The 26,193-nt window shown below is 43.6% G+C and overlaps 1 long non-coding RNA gene across 2 annotated transcripts in view; it reads right to left on the minus strand.

Annotated features, from left to right (window-relative positions):
- Positions 1-26,193, minus strand: part of LOC128909208 (uncharacterized) — a 97,337-nt gene that overhangs the window by 55,453 nt on the left and 15,691 nt on the right. For both annotated transcript variants that reach the window (XR_008466278.1, XR_008466279.1), the window contains exons 3-6: positions 15,410-15,484; positions 12,181-12,461; positions 5,861-6,050; positions 5,247-5,508 (exon numbers count right to left, since the gene is read on the minus strand). This is a non-coding gene — a long non-coding RNA (uncharacterized LOC128909208). The remainder of the gene's footprint in view (positions 1-5,246; positions 5,509-5,860; positions 6,051-12,180; positions 12,462-15,409; positions 15,485-26,193) is intronic.

Genomic DNA, 26,193 nt, shown 5'->3' on the forward strand with positions numbered 1-26,193 from the left:
TATCTTTTAAGTCTACGAGCTCTACAGACCTCATCGGGGAGAAGGCATAAGGTAGGGACAAGGCTGGGATGGAGGCTCGGGCCATGGTAACGGAGAGCTGGTGGTCCAAGGTTTGAGCCGACCCCTGGAGCAGACGGTGAAGGAGACCGAGGTCACAGGAGGCACCAGCGGAGCTGCTGGAAGAGCAGCTGGAGAAGGAGGAAGATTACCGGAGAGCAAGGAGTTATGGATGCCATAGGGAGGAAAAAAATAAAATGACTGACTGTCAAACCAGCACATAAAATGAGACAGCTGAAGAGAGAGGTCAGGGGAACAACAAACAGCAGGGCGGCTGTGGGGGGTGGGGAAAGCGAGCACAGTCGTAGGAAATCAGATGATGATTTGATAAGGGAAACTCAGATGCAGAGGTCAAAGGGGAAAAAGTTGTTGGCGAAAAATAGGTCAAGGGAGCAGCCTGCCTTCATTATTTTGCTTTTCAAACCTTTAATTTAACAGTGCACAAAATGACATTTGTATTACCCTGCAACGCTGATGTAAAAATAGGCATAATCCTGGTTTTGTGACGATTAATGCAGTGTGAAAAAGATAATTAAATGAGGCCTGGCGTACTTTTGCTTTCTATGCCTCACTGCTACCTTCCGCGGCTCCTGCAATCTCCTTGAAAATGTACCAGGCTCTTCTACCACCATTTTATCACTTTTCCCGCGTTAACTTAGAGCTTTAGACCAGGAACAATTCCTCAGAAGGGGCAGAGCAGGAGCGAGAGCCGTGGCATGCCAGCACACCGTCTGCTACCTCCGACTCGTGTCGTTACACGGCCCTTATATAAATTCCAGCACGTAAAGTCTTTTACTGGTAATGCTTACTCTTAATTAGCTAGTTCATGTAATAACAGCAACTTTTACCCCTTCTTCTGGTTAGAAAAAACCTTTGGCAGCTGAGTTCACTATTGAAGGTGATGCACTTCACCAGCCCACCGTTTGAAATCTCGTTCCCGAGAAGCACGGGAGGGGAGCAGGGAACAGAGGCGTTCGGAAAACATTAAAAATACCCTGTAAAAAATATTTGCATATTTGTAGAAAATAGTTTTTTTTAAAGTTCTGCTTTGGAATTTTATCTCTATATTTTTGCCATTACAAAAAAATTAAAACATTAAAAAAAGGAACCAAATGCCTGAAAAAAGTCTTTCATAATTATTTTCTTTGCTGATGGCCTAGAAATTTGCTGGATTTGATCTGAAACGAACTGCAGACAAACGTCAGCTTACTCCTGACATCGTCAGAAATGGATTTTCTTCCTTTGTGCTGCCCCATACATAATCAAATCCACATTCAAAATACATAATGGCCTGCTGGTTTGAAATTATTGCTTGATCCTACGGCTGTGGAAAAGCAGTGGAGTCAGCCAGTGTTTCTTTGGGGTGCATCAGCGGCAGAGGCAGGACTAGAACTGAAGACACTGCAATACCTCCCTCTTCTCCTTCCAGCTCCCAAAGCAATAAAACCTTTCTATGCTAAATTAGACTATTGATCAGTGGCTACCATTCCTAATGGACATCCTGTCTCTCACGTCTGGGATTAGGATGTTCTTTCTGCTGCTGGATAATCTTAGTACTGTACAGTTGCTCTTTCTCTGCTAACGACTCGCTACAAGAAGAAGTATTTCCTGGTTGCTTTTGGTTTTTTGTAAAATCTCCTCAAGCAGGCTCACGTGAGAGGAGCTAGCGACAGCAATCTGTGATCTCATGCTATCTGATCACGTTCAATCTAACTACCAGGTACGTGTTTTATTTTCTATGAAGGGATGTTACATCATTAAACCACCATCTGCAACATGTTATAAGATACTTTGATAATTCAAGCTATCGTCATAATATTCATTAGAAAGCAACAGAAGAAAAAAATAAAGCCAAACCTTTCTTCCTGTTCTGGTGATGGTCAAATGATAAGCACGAACCGAAAGTCACACCCGCCAAACTTCTGAAAAAGTCAAATACAGCCTGCGTGGGCAAGCTTTAAGCTAGGGTAGCCCCAACGCAACCAAACTCAAGCTCTCTGGGATTACAGGAGAACTGGGGCAAGAGACTCCTTTCCCTGTGACCCAACACCCACACGTGCTCTCACACGACCAGGTGAACATACGCCACTTGCTCAGCAAATCCTGCGTTTTGGCGCAAAGCGGTCAGGCGGCGAGTGGAGACGAGACAAGAGAGTCCATAGAGCAGTTCCCCAGCTCTTGGCCACGTCTGAGGGCTGCCGGGCAAGGAAGATAATGGGAACAGCACGAGATAGCCTCAATACTTCTCTACCCCTTCCAGACAACATCGCTTTAGGGCAGTTCTTACAGATTCTTTCTCTTTTGGACAGGGAAGAAGATGACACATCAATCAACGTTTTGCTACCTCAGTTGTAACCCTGCAGTGACTATATCATTATTGCCAGACTCAGGGCAATTTTAACCCAGTTCACTGAAATCTCCGAAATTCGCGCACAGCTTTTGTCTGCAGATGCACCTATTCTGTTTTCACCCATCTTTTTTCCTAGTCGGAAAACAGCCAATAGCAAGCCAGGCTCCCAGGCTACATCCCGGTAGCCGACTTGGCGTGTCACAGGTTAGCAAAGGGGAAAAAAGGAACCGTATCTCTGGCGAAGGCACCCTAAACTGGATTGTGCTAAACGTCAAGCACCGGTGGTGAATTAGCAGCCCTGCCACATGGCTGGAACAGTGGGTGTATTGGAGAGAGAAGCTAGCGCTCTCCCTGCCTTCTCTAAAGCCCACCACCAGTGCCCAAACGGACGTCGAGAGAGGGCCTTTTTTTCTTTAAGTCTAAGCTGTTTTCTACCGCATTGTGGCCCGCAACTCGGCACGCAAAGATGAACTGTGGCATTCCGAGATAGCGACAGCTGCTGAAGAAACGCTGCGCTGTAAACGCGCAATGATGCAGTGAACTGGCAAATCCATATGGCTGGTAAGATGACGAGGAGGAAGAAGAAAGAAGTATTTCAGGCTTTTTTTGGAACAAAGTAGATACTCAGTAGCTTGCTTCAGCTTACATGCCCTGATCACAGCTTTTTTCTTTAACGGAAAAAAGTTTTATATACACACATAAATATATATATATTTATATATATGTATTTTATATATATATTATTATCCTAGGATTGATCTACATGTGGCTGGAGAAGCAGAGGTGATATTTTCATATAGTACCATATTTCTGCTTCTTATTTCTTTGAGCTCTTTGGCTGAATAACCGATGTCTTGGAATTTTATTTTCACAGTACTAGCTCCTTCAAGCATCCCCCTAAAATCTATGTGCAGTTCTCCCCTCCCTTTTTCTGTGCAGATGGATAATCTCTGCACAAATACACCAGGGAAAGGTCAATCACTCACTTTTGCAGTGTCATCAGTCACGGGGGATGCTCTGTGTGTCAGAATAAATGAGTGTGGACAGGATGGACGTAGGACATCACTGAGGGAGACCCCGAAACCACATGGAAATGTTTATACAGCTTATATATGCCCTCAAAATTGATGGATCTCAGCAAGCAGACACATCCATTGCTTTTAAAAATGCTGATAAATCCAAGTCCGTGACACACGCTTCTTAGGAAAGCAAGTATTATGGCTTTTTAAAAAACTGAATGAGGAAATGGAAACTTGCAGTCAGATCAATCCCCATTTTCAAACCTGGCTGCCACAGCTTGCATGCCGTCTCTGAGCGCAAGCTCCTACCACGAAGGTGGCACAGCTTCGCGAGCGTTATGTGTCAACTGGACTCTTCTCAGTCCAGCCGGTTTTGCTTGGGCCCTAAGTACAAAATGAAAAATCCCAATTTCGTCACACACATTTGAACTTACAGCCCAAAAGCAGACGGAAACAGAAGCTGAAGCCCGTGAGTCTGCTCCTTTGTACGGCACACTTCCACCTACCTTTAATCAATGCTGTCTGATACTCAACGAGTATGCAGTCCAGCACCGGCACCACTTCCCAATGCTCCATAATCATCCTTAGATTTTTATGGACAGTTTTCTCCCTGGCGATTTTTTTCCCTTGTCATTTAGTGCCACTATTTCAGATTTCCTCTTGCTGAACTGCTGGAATATCATCAGTGCATCTATATAGAGTATGAGAATATATTTGGAAAGCTTATTTCCAAGGGCCATTGCAGATGACTAACATTTTTACACTGCACAAAAGAAGAGAAAATAAATTTAGGAGTAGCAAATAGAGCCACTGTGTTATTTCCTTCCCTGTAAATAAATAGCTGTAACACTTATACTCCAATCGTGGAGCTGGGTATCCAGCATCTTTGTGGGGAAGGCACATTTCAAACAGCCATAAATGCTCACCCAAGACATTGACAATGAAGGCTTAAGACAGCACAAATTATAGGGAACATGAAAGAAGCCCTGCTTCCCTTGAAGACACCACCTGTTTAAGCACCTGGGAAAAATTATTCATAGCACTTTACCACTACACAGACAATAAAGATCCTATGGAAATGTCTTTGTTTAAAATCAACATTTATGGCCCAGATTTCATAGAAGTGTATGTGAATCCGAACTGATGCAACAAACGCAAAATGACGTCTTCAAAAACATGGGCCCTGCACGCCAGGCCCCAGCGCAAGTCAAACCATTTCAGCTCTAGAATCTCAAACTTTAGGTGCTGAGACCCGAGACCAGAATTTTCTTCCTTCTAATCTTCATTCTGGGTTGCTTCACCACAGTACATATTTATATAATGAATTTTTCCCTGTACAGAACTGCCCTCCTCAGTTGAATACCTATTAACTGGAAAATGGGAGCAGAACCCCTTGGCATTCATCCTAACGCCGCTACTCGGTTCCGTGTCCTTGCCCAAGTCACTGGAGATCTGATCCTCTAAGAGCCACCCAGACCTCTGTATGTGGCCCCCCTCCCTTTTCTGTGCCGATGGATAATCTCTATATAGAAGAAAGGCTCCATACGCACCAGGGAAAGGGAGAGAGGGGACAGACGTCAATAGCACGAGGACCCAGGCGATGTGCGTCCTCACGCCCATGCCTAGGAAACACGTTCAAGCCTTCGTTTCTCTGCGCTGTGCCTGATTTACCTATCTGCAGAATGGGAGCCGTAGTATTTCACATCACGCTTGATCACAGTTATAATTTAAAAGCCTTATGATGCTTCCACAGAAGTTTAAAATATTATGTTTAACAAGCACCGCATAATTTAATTTTGAGCTATAAATTTTACAGTTACCTTACACCGGTTTGATTTGTTTCTGAGTCCTGTTCAAAGATCTTCTGAAACCAATTAACGGGTGTTCTCCAGCGATCTCACATTGACTCTTTTGTTGCTGGCACCTTTTGTGAATAAACATTTCACCAAGGCGGAGAAAGCTTTCAGGTGCATTTGGTCTAAGTCACCGCACGGCAGAGGTGTCCCGTTGTCCAGATGTGTTTGGAAGGTGTCCTGCTGCAGAGGACTGCACATTCCTTAGGCGTAAGGGACTCAGGTGGTCCTAAGCGGCAGGAAGATGGAGACAAGGCACTTTTAGACCTTTTCTGAATCATTTGAGCATCCAACTAGAACTGTTCCCTTATACACAGGGCACAGCGCTGTGGGGTCAAATATGAGTAAAGATTTCTTGTCTGCTTTACTGCCATCATCGTGGTACCTCACCACACAGCACGCGATGGCACTACAGTAGAGTTCACGCTTCCTGTAACAACTCTTTTTAGTCACGTAGGAAACCTGACGACTTTGCTGTGCTTTCGAAGCTGAGGAAAATACCAGGAACTGTCCTCTCCCCCGCCACCACTTCCTTTAGCGAAACGCCAACACCCTTCACAGAAATAGGAAATGACTGTTACCTTCAGGCTTGCGGGTTTGCAGGTTATAGCCTTCTTTCTTTCCTGTTTAAAAAGTTGACTCTTCCTTCCATTTCTCTCTGTTTGCCTCCATCTTCCAAGTCCATTTGAATTGAATCTCCTCCTTCTGTTTGCTCCCACTTCTAAGTCAGAGTGCTTCAGCCACCACGAAAGAGATGCCAACAGCTAAGTCCTTAAAAGAGCCAAAGGAGTGAGTCAAGTTTGGTATTTTCATTACAAGAGAAATCCTCTACCATACCCCTCTCAAACGTTGCTTCTCCAGAAGGAGTAACACTGGTGAAAAGACACAGAGAATCCTCCTGGCTAGAGCAGAACTCTGGCCTTTGAGAACAGGGTGAGTGGGTTTGTGGTGGGGTGAGGAGTTTGTCCCTGGTTTGCTGGAGCGTGCACGGACATCTTGGAACTCTTGCTACGGAAGCTGCTCCCTTGCCATGTTATAAAGGAGGACTATGTGGCATCACCACTGCAATATCGACAGGGTTACACTGCTTATGCAAGGAGAAAGTCACCTTCGCAGCGGCTGCTGTCATAATTTTACACCACGGGAAAGGGACTAAAAAGAGCAATTAAGACACAAGATGCTGCCGCGTTTTGAACATTTTTTCTGTTACTTTTTTCACTGAGTAAAAAATAAGTCCTTAAAATGCTATCTAAGAAACCATGCAGTCGTTTAATGTTACTTGCAGTGCTTTATGCGGAAGATTTTTTCCTACTATTTGGTTGAGGATACAATCTGCCCTGGCAAGAGTTGCGGCGGGTTATTTTTCCAAGTGAATGAAAACACAGATACAAGCAGAAGTTACTGCAGCCACCGCCGCCTCATTTGCCCCTGCAGTCAGTCAGGTTGCTGCTGGTCCAAGCGCTCGGTTTTATCCGGGCAGTACAACTGCAGGTGCAAAGCTTCAAGCTCATGTTTACACCCACCAGCGGGAGGTTCACCTTCCTAAATGCGTCTGTCTATGTGCAAAGCACGGTAGGAAATGCCATAATAATGATACCTTCTCCAGCGCAGGCATGAATATTACAATGTCCCCTCTGCAGAGAAGAAAGTTAGCGCAGGAGCAAAAGTACGTAACTTCAGGTCACAGCCATGGAACAAAAAAGGCAGGGTTTTCAGGAGTTCCTGCTCCTTAAGACCAGGTCTTCCTCTCCATTTTAACTTGCTTTTAAAAACAATTAAAAGTATTGAGAAACTTTATAAAAACCCACAAGCAGCTTTTGTGAATCTATTTCACATTTGTTTGTTCTACAGTTGCCAGAAGGTCTTTCGGTCTCCTTGTCGTTTTGCACTACATGACCTAAGTAACAGTGATATTTATTGCTCATTTTCATTTAGCTCTTTGAAGGCCAATCCACTTAATGATCAGAAACCTCACACAATTTAGCAGATAACATCACTGCAGAGACTTGTTGGGAAGCTTTAATAAGTAAAATGAATACTAAGAGGTGGGCTGGGGTGATTGCTGTGTTTTAATCCTGGATGATAAGAATCAGAGTCATACCTGCCCATTCTTGCTCTGCGATTACAGAGACAGAGCAGTTCAAGTGGACACAAATTTTAGGGGATGTTGTTACAGTGACTACCTCAAGCACTTGTAAGACACGCATTATGATAATAACACCTGCCCTTAGTGTCACTTGTATTAACCCACACGCAGTTTCTCATGCGGTAGGTGAATCCTGTTACCTCTGATCTGCAGATGGGAAAACCACCGTGACCCCAGTCCCAGCAAGCCCCAGGCAGCCCCAGCAGGGCAGGGCACATGCTGCCAGCCAGCCCAGCACCCTCCCTCCACCCTCCCCAGCATCAGCACGGGGACCCGATGCCTCTGGAGCAGGTACTCGCACAAGCCACCGTCAGTAGGCAGCTGGCACAGGCGCTAAGGGAACCTGAACAAGGGTGGCCTTTCTGGATATAAGACACTTAGAGTATAAAAGGGAGCATCATGGAGTACAAAAGGGAATCTAATAGAGAACTGCCGGTACAGGCAGGCAGTGAAACTCAGGAATTTGTTCAAGGTCATAGAGGAAATCTGTAGGGGAAGCAAAGAGGAGAATCTCGTTCCTCCTAGCCCTTAGTTCATACCCCACCAGCTGGACGTGGCTCTGTGACATATGGAAAATACGCCTCTAGACCCACTGCAAAATGCTTCAAATGACAAACTTCCTACTGCCCTCCCAGAGTGTTTTAGTTGTGGAAACTTTAAAAAAAACAGTCTCCATATAATAACCATGGAAAGTTGTTTTCTTGTAAAATTGTAAATAAAGCAGTATTTATATTATTGTTATAATCTCTCTGGTCCTCAGTGACAGGGTGACCCCCCTTGGCGTACGGAAATGGAGCAATTAATGAGTAATGGACCATTTCCTGATATGCATATGCTGCAGCCCATCTTTTGTTCTCAGATCTTCGGGGCCTATCTCTTATCGCAGGTCTTTTCCCCTATGGAGAAACACTTGGAGGTTGCTTTAGGTAACACAGCAATGGGTAATTTTCAAAGCACACGTAAATTAAAGAGTCTTTTCAGCAGTTTTGGGTATGCCATTACTGGATGACTGCATCGGTAAATGATTTGACTCACCCTCAAAGAGTTTTAGTCTTAGAAATTTTTGGGTTTCAGACCTCTACTCACGAAATGAAGCAATAGGCACCACCACCCCATTGTCGTGAGTACCTTCAAGTCTCGCATGAAACCACCGGGTTCTGTTCTATAACCCGCGGTCTTTGCAGAAAATACCACTTTGAGGGCTGGATTACGATTCGTCACCTCTCAGAAAAGGCCATATCCTAGGGTTTTTTTTATTGTTTGGTTTTCGGGGATGTTTTCACCTTTCGTGTACAAACAGATGGCACTGGAACAACAGGTCCCTGTGCACAAGGCAGGGTTTGGTGGATGCGCAGTTCTCCAGCGAGCATGAAACAAAATAAAACCAGATTGAAAACTTTCATTACCCAGCAATGCAAGTCGCAACAGCAGGGTTAAATCTGTTTCTATTTAGACAATATCTGGAATGGCGTTTTATTATACAGCCTGTAAAGCACTGCCTGTGCATGGGTGGAAAGTACATTGTCTCCTTAAATAAAGAACTGGGGCAGGATTGTTTGGCACTTTCTTTTTTCTTCTTCTTTTTTTTTCTCTAACCATAAACACAAAGTAACCATTTCTCCAAAACATTGAACTCTTTGTGGCCTTCCTAGAAACAATAAAAATATCCAAAAATAAACATCTACTTAGAATAAATATTAACTCAGAGACCTTTAAAATATGAAGAAAATAGTCTCTGCAATATAATCTCTTCCCTGATAATGCAAAAGCCACCCCATGGGGTTTAAAACTGAGGGATTTCAAGGCTTCAGGGTGTCTTATGATGCTCGCTCTGAGCAGGCTGAATGCCAGGCTTTGTGAATGGCTCTGTCTTAAAAGACAGAGTCCTAATCGCTTTCAACTTTTCTAATTCTTCACATTCCTTCCTAGCAAAATAACTGCCCGCCTTATAATGGTAGAAACATTTGGAGACTAAGAGAAACAAACAAAAAATAATCAATTTTCAAGGTCCACTTGCAGACGGAGGAACTGTTTATGAAACATTTACTGTTCAGTTGCAGGAGAAAATCTCATCTTAATGGCGAAAGGGGAAGCGTGGAAATACGGGAGAGAGGGGGTTTTTTTTGGGGGGGTGGGCACAGAAGCTCTCCTGGACTACAACTGAGATGATTGACTTTTCCAGCAAGCAGACCCCACCCGGGCCTCGACCAAGAAAACGGGAATTTTAAGCTCCGTGGAGCGAGGAGCGGGTGCTACCGACGCTCACACAAAGCGGGACGTGTTTGTTGCCCTCAAAGGGGTCCGTTTAGCTTGTAAAAACATCCCCCGCTTAAAGCTGGCCAGGCCAAACCCCAAATGCTTCTCCCAGGCAAATACCGGTTTCTGAACCAAAAATCTCCTGCTGGGTTCTGACACACCATATTTTACAGATTTCCCACTAACAGAGGACAAGAAACTGAAATTTCAAGCCAGTCTTTCTACACGAGGCCCGTTCTCAGCTTTCCCCCACACTCTGCACAAAACCTGGCACGGTTCGTGCAGCAGCGGCTGGTTCTCGTGGCCCCCGCGCTCTTCCCGGCGCTCCCCATCACGAAGGTCGACACAGTGGGGCAAGGCCTCTGATTAAAACCTCCTGGATTCATCAGAGTCAGCTGCCTGCGCTTCTGATCATAGCCACTCGTTTCTCTAAAACGATCTATCTCCTGCCCGTGAGGTTAGAGGTTGAGTATTTTGTTAGCTTTATCGCCTCTTGTATCTGGTTCTGATCTTTATCTTCTATGGTGATATTCTAAGAATTTAAAAAAAAAAAAAAAACCAACCCAAAACCAACACAACAGCTTTTATTGCCTTAATTTAAAACTACGACTTGCTTTTCAATTCCAGTTAAATAATTCATTTAAATCCTGCCAGAGATGTTGAAAAACTAATGTGTACAGATGGGAAGCAACCTTTCTAAAAATACGAATGGAAAACATCCAGTCTTTCCTGTTATGTTTATAGTTTTGCCCTTACAGCGTAACATTAAAATTACCAACTCTCATGTGGTATAATTTGGTTACATCCCCTAAAGACACATGAAAGTAGTCCCAAAGGAACTATTTACTTTAGTGAGAATGGAAGGTGCTGAGTACATCACTCGGGAACATTTCTTTTTTGGTCATTAGTGGGTGGGAATATTGGTTTACTGCCCGAATGTCCCCAGACCTCCCTTCCACACCCGTCAAGATGGAGCCTGGTGGGGTGGCCCAGCTCACAGGCCACCCTTACCCAGAGGTTTCATGTCTCTAGGTCTCGGGGTCCATCACCGTTGCACACACGGAGGGAATGAGTCGTGAGAGCAAAATATGGTTGTCCTCAGACTAGCGATGGGGTGGAAGGACTTGCACAAACGTAGTACATCCACGAGGGAGCAAAGACCAGAGCTCAGCTCTTCTGTCTCCAACAGCCGCTTGGAAACCACAAATGTTCCTCTTACTATTCCCAACCTGATGTGCAAAAAATTTCAGAAGTCTTCAGCAGTGGCCTAACTCTGCTGCCTTTGGGGCTAATAACAGAACTAGTGAGGTTTGCTCGAGGGCTCTGGAAAACCTGATCTGCTGCTAGTGAGCTGCTGAAGACCTGCCCCTGTGCATTTTCCATATCCGTATTCAGCTTCTCACCGTCCCTCTGTCCCCAGCTTAGGAAGAGCTGGGCTGCAGTGCTGCCGTATGCCTGCGTCACCCCGCTTGGCTGTGGGCAACCATCAATTCCTGACGTGCAACAACAGGAAGAGTTCAGAATAAACACATTAAGCATCTTAAATTTGCAACTAAGTGCACAGGCTATTAGGCCCTGATATAGTACAACAGATAATTCAGTGCTTAACTTTAAACATACAAATAATACCACTGAATCCACTTTAACAAAATTATGTTGCATGCTTAACATTAAGCTCATGCTTAAGTGCCTGACTGATTAATTCTCTCCCTGCGTACTTTAACTCAAGTTTGTTTGGGGTCACTTGATGCCATCTCACACAGATACGAAAGAGCACAGCTTCTCTGAAACAGTAGACTGGAACCAGTTTTCGCACACTGGGAAGCTAACAGGCAAGTGAAGATTTGTTTTCCCATTAAATACGACCCTCCATTTCTTTCACTACATTTACAGACAGTTTATCACGCGAGAAGCTGAAATTGGCAGTTCTCAAGATAGCACAGTTTCTGGATGTCACCTCAGTGCTGCCAGGGTCTGGGCTGCATTACCAGCCGTTAATGGCGAGGAATATACGCTAAGTATATTTCTGAAAATTTGTGTACAGCCTTGCTACAGTTGTTAAGCCAGGCAGTCAGAGCTAAAAGAGTCATTTTGTCTAGCTGGGTATTACACATCACACTTTCATGGTCTTCACTTTTAACGGTAAGATTTTGTCAGCTTCATAAATTGGTCCATCATGGGTAGTCAGAAGACTTGCAGAAAGCGGAAACTCCTGTGTATTGTCTTAAAGCATTTGCTTTGAAATAGCTCCCCTACAAATCTGTACAGATTTGAAATGGAACTTGGTAGGGCAGAAACATGAGCACATCGTCCTTTACAGATTCGCTCTCCTACAAGGAGTCAAGGAACGGATTCTCAGCGCAATCACGTGGGTTTCAGTGGGTTGCACTGCCTTGATAGGGACAATTCTCCAACCACCACCACTACGGAATCTGCGCAGGTACCAACGAGGACTAGGTTTTGACTTGCATTACCCGTGCAAGGGAGTAAGAAACTTACCTACGAGACCCCAGGTCCCGCCGTGACGAACAAACGTCCCACGTGCAGGGACGAGTCCCAGCTCTGTCACTGGGCTTGCTTCTCCAGAGGAACTGACGCCGGTGAGCTGCAGGTCCCTTCCCCTTGCTGCAGGGAAGAAGCTGCGACCCACATGGCGATTCTCCTCTTGCCTCTCCTTACCCGGAGCTCTGTATAAAGCCACAACCTAATCCTCATAGCTGGTTTTGAAGAGTCAAGTTATAAAATCCAATAATGAGCTGAAGAAGCTAATTGCTGATATTCTGTTAAATAAAAAGAAAACAAAATGCTTTAATGATCTGCGTTGCGCGCTGCTCTAAATGTATATTCAAATAAAGCATGTATCTTATTGAACACATCCAATACTGGGCCTTCTAGATTCAGTATAAATAATTAGACCTGCCTCTCTTTAGACAAAGTATCGGTAGGGAAAGCTTTAAAAATATTTTCTTGTGAAATACAGTGCTATTTCTTTAAATAAAGGGCTCTGGCAGTTCTGTGAGGCAGTTAGCTTAGCACCATTAATACAGAATACAGTCTATCAGCATTTAGTGAACTCTCCGTGACCCTGGTGGAAAGTAACTCCTTTAGCTCATACTTATGAAAAATATTATTTTAAAATGCTGTTGAAATGTAAGCATCATTTATAGTCAGTGTAAACCGGAGTGATATTGCCAGCTCCATCAAGCATTCAACCAAGGATGGGGACCGCTCATCTTCCTTTCTTGGGAATGTAGAGGAGCTCTGGGAGCTGGAAATGGGAGCTTCCCAGAACACCTCAGTTGTCTCCTGCTATGTGCACTCCGGGTTTCTCTTTTATTTGCTACGTATTTTGCCCTTCAGCAGAAATCTCTCGAAATTGGCCTATTTGCTAAGTTTTTAAATTCACCTGTTTTGCAACAAAGAAACAAATGTATGCTATGCACATGAGTAGGTCCTGATGTGCCAAGACATGGCCTTTGAAGGTCACGGCTCCTCCCTTGGAGAAGGGCATCTTGGTCAGGAAGGATCTGGGAGGGGAAGTCCAGGGCTGTGTCTGCTCTTCCTGCCTTGCGGAGGAGGAAATTTTAATACCTCTCTGCCAACAAAAGATAGTAAAGGACTTCTTTTGGTCATTCAAAAACACAGATCTTTGGCTTGCTGAACTCACATCAGCAGTACTATCCACAGGATTACGCTTGTGTGTAATGGCTGTCCACCAAGTAGGACACGAGGTCATATAAGAATATGAAGAAACAATTTGAGCTGACTTTTTGCCATGATACGTAGCTATCTAGGTCCAGATCCACAGTGCTCCAAGTGCCCACCTAAGATGCCTGCTTTAGGATCTTTGTTACCTTGGGCTCCTTCTAGAGCCAGTGGATGGACAGGCACCCACAGCGGACAAACATACTTCCCTGAGGTATCTCTGGGAGTGCCTGTCTCTCCCGACTGAATATGTAAGGGAGCTTATGTGCCTCATTTAGGCTCCTAATTTAGACATTTCATTTAATCCAGGCCTTAGTCCAAGCTTTGGCAGCTGTGAACTGAACTTAAGAAGCTCTCGCAAGCTCCTTATTTGTGTAACGTTCAGGAAATACATCTGGCGACAGGGGCTGAGCCCTCAGCCCGCAGCTTCGGTGCTTTTGTGGAGCGAGCACACAAGGATTGTCTGTCTGAACCCTCTATGTCAGAGAAAGGGGTTTTCCACATTTGGAAGAGGGCCACCACTGGAAGCTGAACCTGGCCAGACCAGTTAGTAACATTTTCACGATAAACAAAGAAGTGCATTGCTTGGGCCACTGGCTGATTATAATAGCTATGAAATTACCCAATTTAGTTCACCACGTCAATAAAATTTATACGAAAATACCACCAGAATCTTGGCTAGCATATGGATAACTGTATGAAAGTTACCCAAGCCAATGTGACAACCATTTAAGAGGACTAACCTCTGTCATACGGTTTTCATTTTATGTGCATGCTATACAAACACAACCGCCACAAATATGCATTACAGGCTGCCTGGGACTCACTCCTGAGGTGAATTAGCACTGTAGTCTGACCTGTTGAAAAGCTTAACCTTTAACCTGCCAGGCAACGGCGGTTGCAATTTGCAAGCCATTCTTGTGTTGAGTGGCTGAAAACATACTTATTTACTTGTGTAAAGCCATAAATGAAATGGGTTGGGTGAGCTCAGCTTACTTCCCAGTTCACAGACCATGTCGCAAAACACTACCACATGTTCAGCAAGTAATTCAGCGTGAGGACTGAACGCTACTGCACTGTGACCCAAATTCACTCTTCAGAGGAAGAGGAGCTGCTTCTAATCCGGAGCGAAAAGGAGAGAATGCAAAGTGACTTCCTTTTTAAGTAACTTCCCACTATGCTTCCAAGAAAAAGAAATTCAAAGAAATTGCTTGAAAATAAGTCATTTACCCTCATGAAAAATCTGCATAAGCTTATAGCTTGAGAAACTGAAATCCTCTGCGTAACCGCACTGATATACTTCTCATTAGCAATAGACGTTTCCTCTCGCTGCCCACTGGCGACTCTCAGCTCTGTCGGGTGAGGCATTAATTCACTCACTTTTCCATCTCATCTGCAAAGCCTGCCAGTGGTGCTATTTCGGATTAACTGTAGAGACGGAGTTGGGAGGTGGACAGAAATGCCATTTCCCACTCTCAGGTTTTGCAAGATTTATCACTTATCAGTTTTTGGAAAGATGCATGGTTTCAGGATGTGAAGCTCTCCCATGCTAGACCTGCTCTTGTCTATCAAATGAAGCCAAATCAGTAGATAACCCGGGTTTAGCAAACTGGATGTTTTGTAATGGAGATAGCTGGATAATAACTATTTCTAGATCAAAGTCAGTGACTAGGCGTTGCTCTTGGCTTGTTGGCTTTTCTGTCTGACTGTATAACCACAGGTAGGCTTGAGTTGCAAAATTCAGATCAGGATGCAAACTCCGTAATTTGGGCATTGTTTAGTTGCAGAGACCTGGTATGGTTCACGGAGAAGCGAGACCGGAATCGGGATGCTCAGAACCAGGTCTGGGTATGAACTATGGCCAGCCTGATCGTATGTTGCAAACCTGGTCCATCTTCTATCCCAAGTGAACAAGGAACCGCATCCCAGAGGAGTTTTCTGGTGCACCTAAAGCCACGTTTTGGGTTTTTCCCTTTCCCTGTACTTACTTACTCTTATGCGTTTGCACAGAGAGAAAACATACCTATCATAAAATTCTTCCTATTTTTGTTCTCTGATACTTTGGTTCTTGTTGGAATATTCTCTTTCCTTTAAGGTCCTACGACAAGAAGAGAAGAAAGAAAAAAGCGTTACAATATGTATTTCCTATGCTTCAGTAAAGACATAGACAAAAAGCTTTATTTCTCTCTTACTTCAGACGCTTTATGTTATCCAGAAAAAAGCTCAAAAGGAAGCCAGGAAGGCTTCAGGAGGGATGTGAGGGAACAGCACAATATACGTATCGCTGCTCTTGCCTGCTTTCACGTACATACCATAGGCAGCTGCAGTCCTACAAGTTTTAGGTTAAAATGGGACACAAACCCTGGGATATATCAAAAAATACGAAAAGATGACACAGCAAGCAACAGGGACAGAAGCGGATGGAGCAGAACACGGATGTACAGGGTTGGTTTACTACAGCTGTAGGCACACTGGAGCGTCCGCAGCCCGTGCTGGTACTGAGATCCTGCTTCCATTTGTTTTCTGAAATTGGGGTAAAATAATAGCACTAGCAGCAATAATAATAATAAAAACAGCACCACGGTTTCAGGCTGTGTGACAACCTACTTTCTGAATATTGGTGAGAAGCGCAAGATGTGTTTTTAGAAGAAACTTTAATGAAAAACCTTGGGTCTAAAATTGCAGTTTGCAGCAAAGCTAATCTTGGATGGGATCCATGTCACATTCTTTCGCCATATTCAAGAGCTGGTTTCATTGCTGAATATCAGCATTTGAAACAATATTACTTTTAAAGCTAGGGTTGTATTTGTTGATTATGAAGAAAGAAGCAGATTTCCTTCAAAGAGAGGAACGAGTATTCCCCACTGGTTGGGAACTGGCTATGATAGCTCTGCACTCAGAGCCTGGCAATAACTACACCTTGGGTTTTGCGGTCATTTTGGATTGGTGTGAACATGATAAATGACACGTTTTAATTTGAACTATTGCTCAGCAGGCCTGTTCAGGTAGGCAATAATTCACTCGAGCAGGCAATAAACCTGAACAGGCAATAGCCCACACTTTGAAGTATGCCAGCAAACTCTTTAGCAACAAAATAAATATGTACATGAACTTCCGCCATAAATTGTCTTTGGTGAGGCAGACCTAGTAAGAGTTTCAGAGCTGGCTTTTCAGGTACTCGTGAGGAGCAGAATGAGTCAGTGGGCAGATCCTACTACAGCGTTAATTCTTTGAAGCTGGACTAACGAACTGGTCCAACATCCACTAAAGGCAGCCAGGAGTCTTCTGTTCAATGAAGGCAGAATGACTAAGCTGGTAGGGCAGTTCGGTCCTTTTACTAACGAAGTAAATTGCCTTCCCATGAAACCACGGACTTATAAATAAGCCTATTCCTATGCAGTCGAGCAAACTCCAAAAACGCAGCACCAACGTGCAGAGTAGCTTTGCTGCAGCTCGGAAGAGATACAGGAGGGTCCAAGGGGCTCTGATTCTCAGGGCTCCGGAAACCGACTGGCGAAACCATGTTTGCCCAGCAGCTTTCTTCACAGCACCCTTCTGACTGCTTTTGAACAAGGCCGTTTGTTAGGTATTACATTGCTTTTACATTACAACTACAACATTTTCAACCTTTGGGCAAATGCATGCATTGCTTTAGTTACTCAAACCACTATGTTTTGTGCAAATTACTCCAGACCTGGTGGTAACGTGCTTCCATCACTGTGGGATGCTGTTGTAAAGGAAAGCAGAGGTGCCACCGTTTCCTTTTCTTTTGACTGCCAGTTGGCTTTATTTTTATAGGCCGGGACCTATAGTGTTATCACTGATTACCCTAACGGACGTTAACTTGCTATAGAAGGGGAAAAATAATGCAGAGAGCAACATGACTCAAGCCAACTTGCTTGAGGTTGGTGCATGTGAAACTCTTTTGCCTTCTGCTTTATAATAAACAAGGGAAAGAATTCAAAGTCAGACAAAAAACCAGCAACAGACTGAATGGAAAGAGACAGTTTATCATCAACTGGAGACAGCTGTGAGTCCTGCCTGTTCTGCTGCCCAACCATGCTTTCACACCAGAGGTATTCTGAGATACTTCAGCCTCTGAGACTGTCCCTAGCGCAGGACGATCCCCCACCTGTTTTCAGAAACATCTCCATCAAACCGTCCTGGAGGACAGGGCAGCGTGGGACACCATCCTCCAGCTGTGGGGAGAAACCTTTCAGCGGTGATTCACCGTGAACAGCATAATGTTGTTTGCCTCCTCACTGACAACCATTTACCTTTAGAAACGCACAGAAAACGAGTTTTGCGCTGGGCTTTGAATCCAGAGTTACATTCTTTCCTTGCTTCAAGTTGCCCGGCTCTGTCATTCTGGTTTGATCCATCCCAGGAACAAGATCCAGCAGCTTCCCTCAGATGCGAATCTGGACCTGAAAGCCTTCCTTCTCCCTTCCCGCGCCATCTGGGAGCTGGGATTTTCCATCTTTTGTTAAAATAGTTACTTACAAAAGGAGGAAAGGGTTGAGGGCAGTTCACCACGTTTATTTCACTTGGTATGTGTTTGCCTTTGCTTTAACACAGGCTGTTTTCATGCCAAATGACAGTTCTATTTGTTCCCCCACCCCCTTTTTTTTGTGTAGCTTATGTAGAACATCTGGTTTTAAAAGTGTCGCAATTTCTAAACATATTCTAATGCTCTTGGGATCAGAATATCAACAACTGTCTATTGCGGTAAACCGCATGTCTGGAAAACATTCCTGCAAACTGAGTTCTTAAATAAACATAAAGCATCTATAACACATAATGCAAAGCAACATTCACTCGTAAACTCAATATTTAGACCAGATGAGGTGCAAAATATGGTTTTTCTGGACTGAGCCATCACGATTTACAATAACATTGACAGGCTTTCCGTTGTATACAAGAGAGGGCAGAGGTGTGGCACGCAGATTGGAGCCGTTCCTTAAGTGCTCATTCCGCATTTAAGTCCCATCTTGCGAGACTTTTCTTGCATTGGTTGGAGAAAGGAGACCAGGAGTATGTCCTCTGAAAAATTTCTGCTGTTATTAGAAAGTGGGGATCTAAAAAGGAACTGTAAAAGACCGACAAATTAGAAAAGCCTGTATCTGATAAGCCTGATCATCTTGTGTAATATCTGCATCTATGCTAATTATCCGCATACATGTGTCTGAAATCCAGAGGCAATTCCGAGATAGCTTAAAGATTAAATAAACTGCATAAGATGGTGAAAGGAAAATTGCAGTAAATTGGTCTGAGTGGGAAGCTTTTGTTATTTTCAATCATTATTATTATTTATAGGGTGTGGAAAGTGGAACCATAAGAAACTTCATAGAGATATGCCATCATACTTTAAAAAAAAAATGGTTTCACTTTGAAAACCCCCTCCACACTGGTTTCAGAAGCATTTGCTCTACTCTTAATGAGGAATAGTACCAAAGCGAATAATCGCTTCAAATCACTTTTTAGGAGTATTGGTGGCTGATGAGGTTGGTTGACTGGAAATGGAAACGCTGAAAACTCAATTAAACTATTGCTAAATGCTATAAATATATTTTGATTATTCTTCCAGATTGCTATTTCTTAAAAATATTACTTTCTTATCCTTAAAAAGACCACCGAATGCTTACTTCCAATTAATTCTTTAAGAATTTCCACTCTAAACTGAATGCAAAAATGTTTTATGAGGAGAAAAGATGAATATATAGGCTTAGGCTGATGTAATTACATCTGAAGTTTACTGAGAAGTCTACTGAATCCACCTCCTGCGGCATCTCAAAGTTAAGGTTTATCAAGAGAAAACTGAAAAATTAAGTCAAGCCTTATCATTTCATTCCCTAATATTAAAAAGGGCTGGATCCTTTTTTTGATGATTAACATCTGGAGTTATGTAAGGTAAGATAAGGGTATTAGAACACCTCACTTCCCTGTATAAAGAAGATCATCTGAAGAGCGTGGAAATGAGGGCCTCCACCCTACTACCCCATTATGCAACTGAGAAGATGTTTTGGCCCCAAACCCGCACACATCAGGATGAAACCACCTCCCTTGCATGTTCACCACTGGAAATATGCACCACAGGCTGGACCTAAGTGATTATTCGGGGACGGAACCCTCTTGCTTTCAAGACTGAAGACCTCTTTTGAGGTTGGTGGAATTTCAGGTCTCACAAGGATAGATGCTTCGGTTCTATTTTTAATCCCCCTCTTCCATGATAAATTCAAACTTTCGCATTGCTAGGGTGGGTTACTGGGCTGATCCGGTGTAACTGAAACTGATTCTCCCTTGAAGCTCAAACAAATGGTTTCTAGAAAGCAGAGCCATTTGCAGTTTACTGGAAGCGAGTAAAATTTTAACAAATCAACCCGAGTGAAAAAGGCTGAGCATTCAGCCGAACATATATCAAGCTTGAAACAACTGTGCTCTAATGCAAAGCAGATCTGTGCCAACCTGCAGGGACTTCTCCATCATGGCGCTCCCTCGGGATTTACCAGTGTGGCGTGGTTTGGGACGACCAAGCAGCTCAGCCTCTTGCTTCTGCGAGGGACGCTGGAGGAGCCGTGCTGTTAGCAATGACAATTAGCTGGCTGGTGTCACCCGTACAAAACAACTGCTTTTTGCCAAGTCTAATCACTATACTATGCGCCTCACCTTCCTGAATGAGAGGTCCTCGTTCAAGCATGTCGTTTATTCAAAAACACATGCTGCATTCATTATAGCTGAATATTAACGAACACCTTGAATTCTCGGAGCATTATTGGTATCAGGTCTCTTGGCTGCCTTATGGGAAGCTTGATGCCCGGCCAGGACTCAGATTACAAAGCACGCGCATCTTTCTTTCAATATATTGAAGAATCCACTCAACCTTACATATCCTCAAAGTGCTTCCTAAACATATGTGGTTTTTCCAAAATGTTTACGTTGGGATTGCAACGACTCTGGAAAACTCTGGCTTTCCTTTTCCAGAAGATGGAAAACAGGGACTACTCTACTTTTAAAAGGCATAATTATTTCATATTTTTTTCCTCAGGATTTTAGCAGTTTTAACGAAATCCTGTAAGAAAACATAAAGAACGAGCTTAGGTTGTATTATGCCCTCCTGCATTTGAGGTAATGGCTACTGTATTGCCACAAACTCATAACTAGTCATATTTTCCAGGAATCTGATCTATCCATACGTTTGCATGACTTTCGTCACTTGAACATTTGAAAACTTTGCAAATTGTTGTGTCTGGTCGTATAACTTTCCTGGGAAGCACAAATAAGTCTTTCATATTTTTAAAGGCTGCCAGCTGCCACGAGGGGTAAATAAAGTCGCAGAGGAAGTTTGTGGTTGTGTGACAGCAGAAGGTGGATCACCTGAATGCCAGTTCTACACCCTGCCTCTGAGATCGCCCTTGCTCTACACATGAAATAAAACCGCATCTTACTGAGAGACTCTTACCATAGTAAGATATTTCTTGAAGCTGCATCCAATGTAATATCGCATTTCTTCAAAGACCTCGTTTCTTCAAAGTATTATGTCTTTGGCATTTTCTGTTGAGTAAGCTGGAAATAAATGTTTCTGTTATTATTCCTAAGGTATAATATTTAGTATTTATTCCAAAGGGTCACGGACATCTCAACCTGGGGCCAAGATTATTCCCAGTTTCTGTTCCATCCTGTTGGCAGTTCATTCCCTTGACCTCAAGGACTGCCTTGTGGCCTCTGCAAAGACACCAACGGGCCCACCGGTGAGCCCTCCGGGGCAGCTGTAACCTTTGGAAATGACGACGGAGAGCACTCAAATGAGACACCCCTCGTGTGTCTCTAGAGGAAGGAGACAGCGCTTTTTTGAAGAGTTCAGATGTTCGCTGTCATGTAAATTCTGCAGTGAAAAGTCTCTCATCCAAATCCCCGGTGTCAACTCAGGGTCTGCATTTAAAGGGAGCCATTTCACAAACTACAACATGTAAAAGCTGGGTAGGATCAGCCCGACTCCGCTATTTCACTGAAATACGCCTTGAGATGTAAGTGAGCAGGGGAGGTGCCTCTTTAGAGAAACGAATGTATGGATTTTGAATAGGATTAGGCAAAAATATCCCTTCTGCTTTTATAAATATTGACAAAAGGAAACAGGAAGATAGGTCTTTCCATGAAGAAGAGGTCTATTAACCATAATGCTGCTCTATCCAAGTGATAGTTTTATCTTCGTATAAAAACAAAGAGGGTAAGGCTAGATATTACTTTTTTTTTTAATACTGATAGTTCCAAACCTCATAAAATATTAGTGTCTGTATCAGCTATAAAAATTAACAGCTCCAGATCCTTCGGTGTTGTGCTCTTCAATTTTATTTTATCACCAGTTTTTCAGCTGTCTGTGTGTGTAGGTGTCCGTACGTGTGTGTGGGTGCACACGCACACGTCCCTTCCTTCCCAAGCTGTTCAGCTGGTGATGAATAGGCTTATAATTGCTCCGTAAGGCTGTACGGTAAGGTTTGCAAGTGGCACTCTTGATTCCTTTACATCAGAGGTCACTATTGTACAGTAAGATCCTGATCGGAGATCGTGATAACACGATGGAAAAAAAACCCCAAAACTAACCACTGAAGAAAACTCTGGTTTTGACGGTGTGGATTGTTCTCCAGTTCAGTGACTTTCTAGGCACAAAACTAAAAAACTCTTGTCAGGCATCTCAATCCAAAACTGCCCTTTTTAAACATTTAGGAGCCAATATAAACACTAAACTCAGTACGATGTTTGTATTCACTTACCCAATCTAACTTTTATTAACAATTAATCCATCACATTTCAGTGCCTGTAAAATCCCCCGTGCCCCAAGCCCCTCTGGAAGCCTGTATCTCGCAAACAAAAAATCGCCATTACTGGCTTCAGTTTTTTGATGCAGAATCAAATTTAAACTGGGTTTTACAAACTGAAGAATTATCTGCATTTCTACTGTCTAAAGGCATCAGATTCCCTTAAAGCTCATACGCAGTGTAAATACATAGGAACTACAGGAGGCAGCCAGTACATATGGAACAGATAAAGGCCACATAGTTTATTGAACCTTGTGGCCTGCTGATGTAACAAAATAAGCTTTGCAACGAGCAGTCAGATCTTAACATCAGCTCGCTCCTTCGCTAGAGCGTAATAGATGATAGCTCTCAGAGGGCCAGATTTGGATCCCCATATTTATCAGGAGTCTTACTTCAGGCTCTGGCCCTCGGTGCTGAATGAGGGATTTAGAAACATTCATTCGTAATATTTTCTCTTCTCTGAGCAAAGTGTGGTGAGAGGCAGCTGGAAGGTTTTGTGTTCCAGCAGTTGAGGGGAAAGAGATCCCGAGACCAGCTATATCAAATCCTTCCAGTACTGATGAGCCCTTCTCTTTCGAACAGGTAAACAGCTCTTTCTCGGGTAAAAGCAATTTGGACTGAACTGTCCCATCACCGCAATAATCCCTTGCTGAAATTTAACCCAACTAAAGGAGCCAAAGCAAGAAATGCGTGCAATTGCCCTGCTGGCAGCAAGGAGTCCATCGCTCCTGAGAGATACTCAATTTTCTTTCATTTTCTGTGCCTTTTGTTTTTTTTTTTTTTTTTTTTTTTAAACTTAGCCTTCCCAGGATTTGAAGTCTAATCACGCTGGCATCATTAGTAATGAAATCAGCCCGTGAGAGTATGGTGTGAGGATAAGGGAGAAAGTCCTCACACACCTTAAATCTGGTGCTAAGGAAAATACCCTCGAGGCTGATGTAGACCACAGTGCAGCAAGGCTTTGAGAGAAAGTCTAAAGGTATCTCAAGAAGCCAAAGACCCGTTCCTGTGCGTCTGGGCACTGTCACCTCTGCAGGTGGAGAGAATTCAGCCTCCAAGGGTACAACCCCAACGCTTGTGCCCCAAGGAAATGGCCTGTGTATCTCCTGAGGATAAACTGTGTCTGTGACAGCGAGTTTTGGCTCATAAGGACTGCTCGTTTGCTGGTAGCACATCTATTAAAACACAGAGAGTTTGTTGCTTGAGGAGACATTTTTTGAATGGAGACAGGAGCTGTGAGAAGAAGGGGTGACTATTTACTCTCCTGTGTTTCCAGCAACTCTCCCTGCACCCTTTTCTTTCTGTGTTTATATCTGTTCTTCTGGGGGGAATTAACTAATACCTTCAAACCCCCGTTTCTAGGAAAACTTAGGCTGGAAGGAACCTCTGGAGAAATACTATTTCATTCCAGCATCTCACAGGCCTAGCCTGTATTCTCTTCCCACGAGCCACCTACATCCTCCCAGACATACAAAGAGCAGCTTAATGTCATTCTTGCTGTACAAATCCTTTCACAAATGTGCATTCATCAAACATCCATCTTCTCTTCAGCGAAGAACAGAACATATTCCTAACCTGTTCCTGCTCTGGAAATGCACTTCTGGTTCACCAGACCACACTCATACGTCCACACTGACCACTGAAACAAAGTGACCAAACCACAGGAGAAATCCAATGTAAGTACATTTGAATCCATTCATGGTACAGCAGATATCCCTAAGGAGCAGCTTCTAATGTTGTGCTATCAGAAATCTGCAGGGAGTGAGAAGTACACTCCAAGATTATGCACAAACTGAAAGCTCTGGAAAACCTGCAAATACTAAAATTGATGTAGATGGCTCTTGTGGGTAAATAACACCATCGGAGAAAAGACAGCTGCTCGCCGGCAGTCGCCGAAGGTAAGCAGGGCTGAATGAAAGGGATTCCCACTCCTGGCAGCCAAAGAAATACGACGAGTCAAGATCTAACGCAGCTCAGGAGTCACGCAGGTCAGTCTCGAACCCAGATGAGAAAGAAGGGGGTTGTGGTCACCAGTGGCATAAGTAGATAAAAAAGATCCAACAACAGCATGGAGACATGCCCCCACCGAGTAAAGAGAGGAAGGTCACGCAGCTCACGGCTCTCCTGCAGCTCGCTGGAAGGCTGTCTCGGTGCCCTAGACTGTCAAAGAAACCACCAAAGCGCTGTTGAAAAGATTATTGCCTGGTGGTATTCTCCAAATTATCTCCAAAATGTTCTCTTACCCTGATAAACTGAGAAGAAAATTTGATCTTTTGCCTACAAAGACAAAAGAGGAGCAAACATTCACAACACAATAACCTGTTGATTCACAAATAATAGGAACTTGAGCTCATTTTCCACCTCCTTAACATTTTCTGCATTGTGTGGGTAGCCATCAAGAGCCAATTGTTTCTAAGGTCATTTTATCTGTTTTGGTTTAGGAGATGAGACTTAAAGACTTCTGGATCAACTATTATTTTTATCTGTTGTTTTGGCTTTTTTCCCAATAACGTATGACCTAGGAAAATGTCTTCCTAGGAACTGCTGAGACACATGCACAGAAGGATCGTAAAGCTTTCATAAAAGCTTGTGGTCTAACCACGGGGAGCATTGGTGCAGTCCTGATTACCTTTTATCTTCCAAAGGTTAATACATCTCATTCCACTTTGCTCAATAAGTTGTGGACCTCTTAAAGGAAAGTCTGAAAGCAAAGGTCCTTTCTGATTCTTGCTCCTAGAATGTAATCTTCCACGGGCAGATCTCAGCATCATCCTTCACATGGGAGAAATGAAGATTTATCCTGGGGAGCAGATATCAGGGAAAAAGAAGACCTGCAAGATAATTCTCAACATTCAAAGACAGACCGCTACATATTTGATTTTAAAAATTCTGGTCCTCCATGCAATAGTTCATACACTTTTAAACGAGGTTAGATATTTCCCACGGAGCCCTGTGACACACTCCCTGTTAAGCCTTCGTTCTACATTCTGTTCTCTATTTCCATGGCTCCCTTGGATTTGCATTTCAGTGATGCACTTTGGGATCCTCAAGATGAAGCATACGACTGAAATGTTAAAATAGTTTCATAGTCTTTATTTAATATGTTTTTACCATTAAAGGGTAGAAATTATATGAGAAGTTTGCAGCCTAACGCATAAGAAACCAATTATTGCGATAAAGGAGATCTGCACAGCTTATTTATTTCTTGTTCTTCAACCTATTACATGACATCATTTTAATATAAAAGTGCTTTGTAATTATGATGCCTTTACTGATAATTCTTTGTTGTACACCACTGGATCTTCATTATCTGAGCCCAGAGATCTTTTTAAAGATTTTATACTCACACCTTAATGAAGTCCCGCAAAAGTCTTTCAACCTTCCCAAGGCCTTGCTTTGCTTTGGTGTGCTCAGAACAGCATTTTCTGTAGTTTCCACGTTTTAAACTTTCATCTTTGCCTAGAGGGCAGCAAAACAGCATCTCCTGAGGACTCCAGGACCTAAATTTGTTTCCCTTATTCAGCGAAGAACTACAGCCTCTTCTTCAGTGTTTCTAAGGCTGTGCCGGAAGGTACAGCCAAAACGTAACCAATCTTGGCCGGGGTGGCTTGGCATGGGCACGGCGTGGTTAGCCCCGTCTGTCTCCCCACTGGCCTAACAAACCAAGCTGGGACCTGCCAGGAAAGAGCCTCCACTAGCCATCCCCGAAGGGTTTTGTCAAACCTGCTGCCAGCGACCCACCAGCTATGAGGTAGTGTCTCTGACTGCCGGGCTGGAGATTGCAGGACTAACTCAATTATTTAATGACGGGGGAGACATTACTGCTGAGACTAGAACTTGCAGCTCTAGTTTCTGGGCCTAAATGGGGACGGTGAAGAAACGCTGGAAGCAAGACAAGCAGCACAACTGTTCAGTTGCAAAACCTAAACGTCTCTCAGATTTTCTTCCTGTGAGGTATGCAGCAGAGACGCTGCTTCGTGGATCAAAAGTCACC

The sequence above is a fragment of the Rissa tridactyla genome, chromosome 4 (genome assembly GCF_028500815.1).
Source record: "Rissa tridactyla isolate bRisTri1 chromosome 4, bRisTri1.patW.cur.20221130, whole genome shotgun sequence".
NCBI lineage: Eukaryota > Metazoa > Chordata > Aves > Charadriiformes > Laridae > Rissa > Rissa tridactyla.